We start from the raw sequence: 6,000 nt of genomic DNA on the forward strand, positions 1-6,000 counted from the left end.
AGCTCTTGAATAATCTGATCTTCCTTCAACATCTCTTCTTCCCTCAGACGCTTTTCTTCCCTCAACCGCTCTTCTTCCATCGGTGATAGTTTTGGTTTTGGTGGTGGTATTGGTAGTGAAGGTATCTCTTTCAGCACTATTGCTTTTACGTTTTCATGCACATCCTCCCATCATTTCCAATCACCATGATTGATGTCATCTCCGAGTGGAGGTATATATACCACATTCTGAACTGGCTCACATTCTGCAGGTATATGTATCGTACAACGACTTAAAGTACCTTTGCAGCCAAACCCAGGGAACGATTTAATAGGATCACCGCCTATGCGTATATAAAGATCAAAAGCCTTTTGAGCAAGCCTCTGACCATCAATCTGTGGTACATACTCTGGTGGACGCAATATCTTAGGACGTTTTGGAGTACATGTTATTTCCCATGTCGTGTGATCAGAAAAAAAAAATCAATATTAGGTGGTGGGACATTAGGTAAATCAAACTTGGGTAATACTTCCTCGTCATAAACGTCAAGGTAACCTACTTTGATGCCAAACATATAAAGTCTATATTCTTTTTGATATCGTTGTGCCACACTTGCAAGTTGAAGAGCCTCGAGAAATTCTTCCCGTGCAATGACAACTCCCTCTTCCTCTGGCTTCTTTCGATTAACCACCAACCATATCTACACATATGTTCAAATTAGGGTTAGAAACTGCTCCAAGTACCAACCAAACTAATAAAATAAAACTTTGATAATATTACTATGTGTCTAATTGATTCTAGATAAAACAGGATTGAAGCAGTGTATAAAATGTTGATGATCTATTTTAATGTCTGAATCTGAATCTGACTTCAATTTAGGTGTAACATTTGAGTTTTTTTCTTCTTCAAGTATATAATATAATTACTTATTCTAAAATCTTACTTGATTAGACTGACAAAGTATTTATTTACATGAAGAATAAAAATTAGAGATAAAATTGAGTCAGATAGCAAACCCTAAAAAATAAAGACAACTACCTGATCGACAGTGTGCTTTGGAAGATTAGAAGCTTGCAAGAACAGACAGTAGTCCTTATAATCGATGAAACCATGGTCGCTATTTTGAAAAGCTAGCCTCACGAACTCTTCAAAGACATTTAGCTCCTCTCATGGCCATCGTGCCATTGCAACTCCTTTGTCCTGTTGGTTGGTTTTCTGAGAGATCCTTCTAAGGGTATCGGGATTTTTTGCCTAGTGAAATAGAGAAACAGAGTTTAAGTAGGATTTGTGTTTCCAAAAAAGGTGGGTAACTAAAAAAAATAAATTTAAGAAAGTTTCCCAAATTTATTTATTTTTCGCAATTAGAAAGTTACCCAATCTAGAGAGCTGAAGACCAGGAAAATAAAAGGTAGGTAGTTTACCTTAGGGACGGTATGCTTTGGCCCATCAAATCGAATGTGACAAAATTTTATTGTTATATTCGGATACCCTCATTTTTTTGTATGATTATTTTTTTGTTTCATTTTCCTTCAATTAGTTATTATTTTATTGAGAGATAGAGATTTTAATTTCTTTTTTTAAACCTTAAAATTTATTTTGTTTCTTTTTTTCTTAAATTGGTTATTTTATTTCTAAGAAAGATACTGTTATTATTTTTTAAATAGGTAACTTTATCTCTACGAAGGACTATATTTTCAATTTTGAGAAGGACTTCTAGACAATATCCTTTATTGAAAATAAATAGCCCCCCAACTTTTTGACGGGTTACCTGCCTAGCCTCCTTTCTAGAATTTTGAGTAATGCCTAGTTTATCATAAATATTAACATGGAAAATTAATATTAGTATTGACAAGATAAATGAATCACTTATCAATGTTAAACAAGAATAACTAGTTGCAAGCTGAATGAAACCCAACCAACCTTTTGTTCCAACATAACTAATATGGTTACTACAAAACATTGATCTTTGAGATACATCATTATGTACATCTTATGTTCCAAAATAACTAATATGTAGTATCTTTCATTGCGAAGTTTTTTTTTTTTTTTTTATGAGATGTTTCATAACGAAGTTAGGGAACCCTTACTCTCACAAAAACATAACAAGACACAAAATTTAATAAAACAAGAGAGCATTGTTAGAGAGAAAAGCAACAGACGAGATCAGAAAGTGTTTTTAAAGGTGAACAACCCTCACCCTCATAGGTTTTCTTAAAACTCATAGCAAACTTAGTCTGCTTGGAATCCTTAGATACCTTCACATATATATAGTACCAGAAGTACAAACCTAGTAAATATTAATACATACTTGAGCTGCTACTAAAAGAATCCTAGTCTTCTTTGTTCGGTCCTCAACCACTCTTCCCTGATCAGCTCTTGAATAATCTGATCTTCCTTCAACATCTCTTCTTCCCTCAGACGCTTTTCTTCCCTCAACCGCTCTTCTTCCATCGGTGATAGTTTTGGTTTTGGTGGTGGTATTGGTAGTGAAGGTATCTCTTTCAGCACTATTGCTTTTACGTTTTCATGCACATCCTCCCAGCATTTCCAATCACCATGATTGATGTCATCTCCGAGTGGAGGTATATATACCACATTCTGAACTGGCTCACATTCTGCAGGTATATGTATCGTACAACGACTTAAAGTACCTTTGCAGCCAAACCCAGGGAACGATTTAATAGGATCACCGCCTATGCGTATATAAAGATCAAAAGCCTTTTGAGCAAGCCTCTGACCATCAATCTGTGGTACATACTCTGGTGGACGCAATATCTTAGGACGTTTTGGAGTACATGTTATTTCCCATGTCGTGTGATCAGAAAAAAAATCAATATTAGGTGGTGGGACATTAGGTAAATCAAACTTGGGTAATACTTCCTCGTCATAAACGTCAAGGTAACCTACTTTGATGCCAAACATATAAAGTCTATATTCTTTTTGATATCGTTGTGCCACACTTGCAAGTTGAAGAGCCTCGAGAAATTCTTCCCGTCCAATGACAACTCCCTCTTCCTCTGGCTTCTTTCGATTAACCACCAACCATATGTACACATATGTTCAAATTAGGGTTAGAAACTGCTCCAAGTACCAACCAAACTAATAAAATAAAACTTTGATAATATTACTATGTGTCTAATTGATTCTAGATAAAACAGGATTGAAGCAGTGTATAAAATGTTGATGATCTATTTTAATGTCTGAATCTGAATCTGACTTCAATTTAGGTGTAACATTTGAGTTTTTTTCTTCTTCAAGTATATAATATAATTACTTATTCTAAAATCTTACTTGATTAGACTGACAAAGTATTTATTTACATGAAGAATAAAAATTAGAGATAAAATTGAGTCAGATAGCAAACCTTAAAAAATCAAGACAACTACCTGATCGACAGTGTGCTTTGGAAGATTAGAAGCTTGCAAGAACAGACAGTAGTCCTTATAATCGATGAAACCATGGTCGCTATTTTGAAAAGCTAGCCTCACGAACTCTTCAAAGACATTTAGCTCCTCTCATGGCCATCGTGCCATTGCAACTCCTTTGTCCTGTTGGTTGGTTTTCTGAGAGATCCTTCTAAGGGTATCGGGATTTTTTGCCTAGTGAAATAGAGAAACAGAGTTTAAGTAGGATTTGTGTTTCCAAAAAAGGTGGGTAACTAAAAAAAAAAAATTTAAGAAAGTTTCCCAAATTTATTTATTTTTCGCAATTAGAAAGTTACCCAATCTAGAGAGCTGAAGACCAGGAAAATAAAAGGTAGGTAGTTTACCTTAGGGACGGTATGCTTTGGCCCATCAAATCGAATGTGACAAAATTTTATTGTTATATTCGGATACCCTCATTTTTTTGTATGATTATTTTTTTGTTTCATTTTCCTTCAATTAGTTATTATTTTATTGAGAGATAGAGATTTTAATTTCTTTTTTTAAACCTTAAAATTTATTTTGTTTCTTTTTTTTCTTAAATTGGTTATTTTATTTCTAAGAAAGATACTGTTATTATTTTTTAAATAGGTAACTTTATCTCTACGAAGGACTATATTTTCAATTTTGAGAAGGACTTCTAGACAATATCCTTTATTGAAAATAAATAGCCCCCCAACTTTTTGACGGGTTACCTGCCTAGCCTCCTTTCTAGAATTTTGAGTAATGCCTAGTTTATCATAAATATTAACATGGAAAATTAATATTAGTATTGACAAGATAAATGAATCACTTATCAATGTTAAACAAGAATAACTAGTTGCAAGCTGAATGAAACCCAACCAACCTTTTGTTCCAACATAACTAATATGGTTACTACAAAACATTGATCTTTGAGATACATCATTATGTACATCTTATGTTCCAAAATAACTAATATGTAGTATCTTTCATTGCGAAGTTTTTTTTTTTTTTATGAGATGTTTCATAACGAAGTTAGGGAACCCTTACTCTCACAAAAACATAACAAGACACAAAATTTATAAAAACAAGAGGGCATTGTTAGAGAGAAAAGCAACAGACGAGATCAGAAAGTGTTTTTAAAGGTGAACAACCCTCACCCTCATAGGTTTTCTTAAAACTCATAGCAAACTTAGTCTGCTTGGAATCCTTAGATACCTTCACATATATATAGTACCAGAAGTACAAACCTAGTAAATATTAAGACATACTTGAGCTGCTACTAAAAGAATCCTAGTCTTCTTTGTTCGGTCCTCAACCACTCTTCCCTGATCAGCTCTTGAATAATCTGATCTTCCTTCAACATCTCTTCTTCCCTCAGACGCTTTTCTTCCCTCAACCGCTCTTCTTCCATCGGTGATAGTTTTGGTTTTGGTGGTGGTATTGGTAGTGAAGGTATCTCTTTCAGCACTATTGCTTTTACGTTTTCATGCACATCCTCCCATCATTTCCAATCACCATGATTGATGTCATCTCCGAGTGGAGGTATATATACCACATTCTGAACTGGCTCACATTCTGCAGGTATATGTATCGTACAACGACTTAAAGTACCTTTGCAGCCAAACCCAGGGAACGATTTAATAGGATCACCGCCTATGCGTATATAAAGATCAAAAGCCTTTTGAGCAAGCCTCTGACCATCAATCTGTGGTACATACTCTGGTGGACGCAATATCTTAGGACGTTTTGGAGTACATGTTATTTCCCATGTCGTGTGATCAGAAAAAAAAAATCAATATTAGGTGGTGGGACATTAGGTAAATCAAACTTGGGTAATACTTCCTCGTCATAAACGTCAAGGTAACCTACTTTGATGCCAAACATATAAAGTCTATATTCTTTTTGATATCGTTGTGCCACACTTGCAAGTTGAAGAGCCTCGAGAAATTCTTCCCGTGCAATGACAACTCCCTCTTCCTCTGGCTTCTTTCGATTAACCACCAACCATATCTACACATATGTTCAAATTAGGGTTAGAAACTGCTCCAAGTACCAACCAAACTAATAAAATAAAACTTTGATAATATTACTATGTGTCTAATTGATTCTAGATAAAACAGGATTGAAGCAGTGTATAAAATGTTGATGATCTATTTTAATGTCTGAATCTGAATCTGACTTCAATTTAGGTGTAACATTTGAGTTTTTTTCTTCTTCAAGTATATAATATAATTACTTATTCTAAAATCTTACTTGATTAGACTGACAAAGTATTTATTTACATGAAGAATAAAAATTAGAGATAAAATTGAGTCAGATAGCAAACCCTAAAAAATAAAGACAACTACCTGATCGACAGTGTGCTTTGGAAGATTAGAAGCTTGCAAGAACAGACAGTAGTCCTTATAATCGATGAAACCATGGTCGCTATTTTGAAAAGCTAGCCTCACGAACTCTTCAAAGACATTTAGCTCCTCTCATGGCCATCGTGCCATTGCAACTCCTTTGTCCTGTTGGTTGGTTTTCTGAGAGATCCTTCTAAGGGTATCGGGATTTTTTGCCTAGTGAAATAGAGAAACAGAGTTTAAGTAGGATTTGTGTTTCCAAAAAAGGTGGGTAACTAAAAAAAATAAAT

The sequence above is a fragment of the Eschscholzia californica genome, unplaced genomic scaffold (genome assembly GCF_041429995.1).
Source record: "Eschscholzia californica isolate CP2 unplaced genomic scaffold, dmEscCali1.0.p SCAF_6, whole genome shotgun sequence".
NCBI lineage: Eukaryota > Viridiplantae > Streptophyta > Magnoliopsida > Ranunculales > Papaveraceae > Eschscholzia > Eschscholzia californica.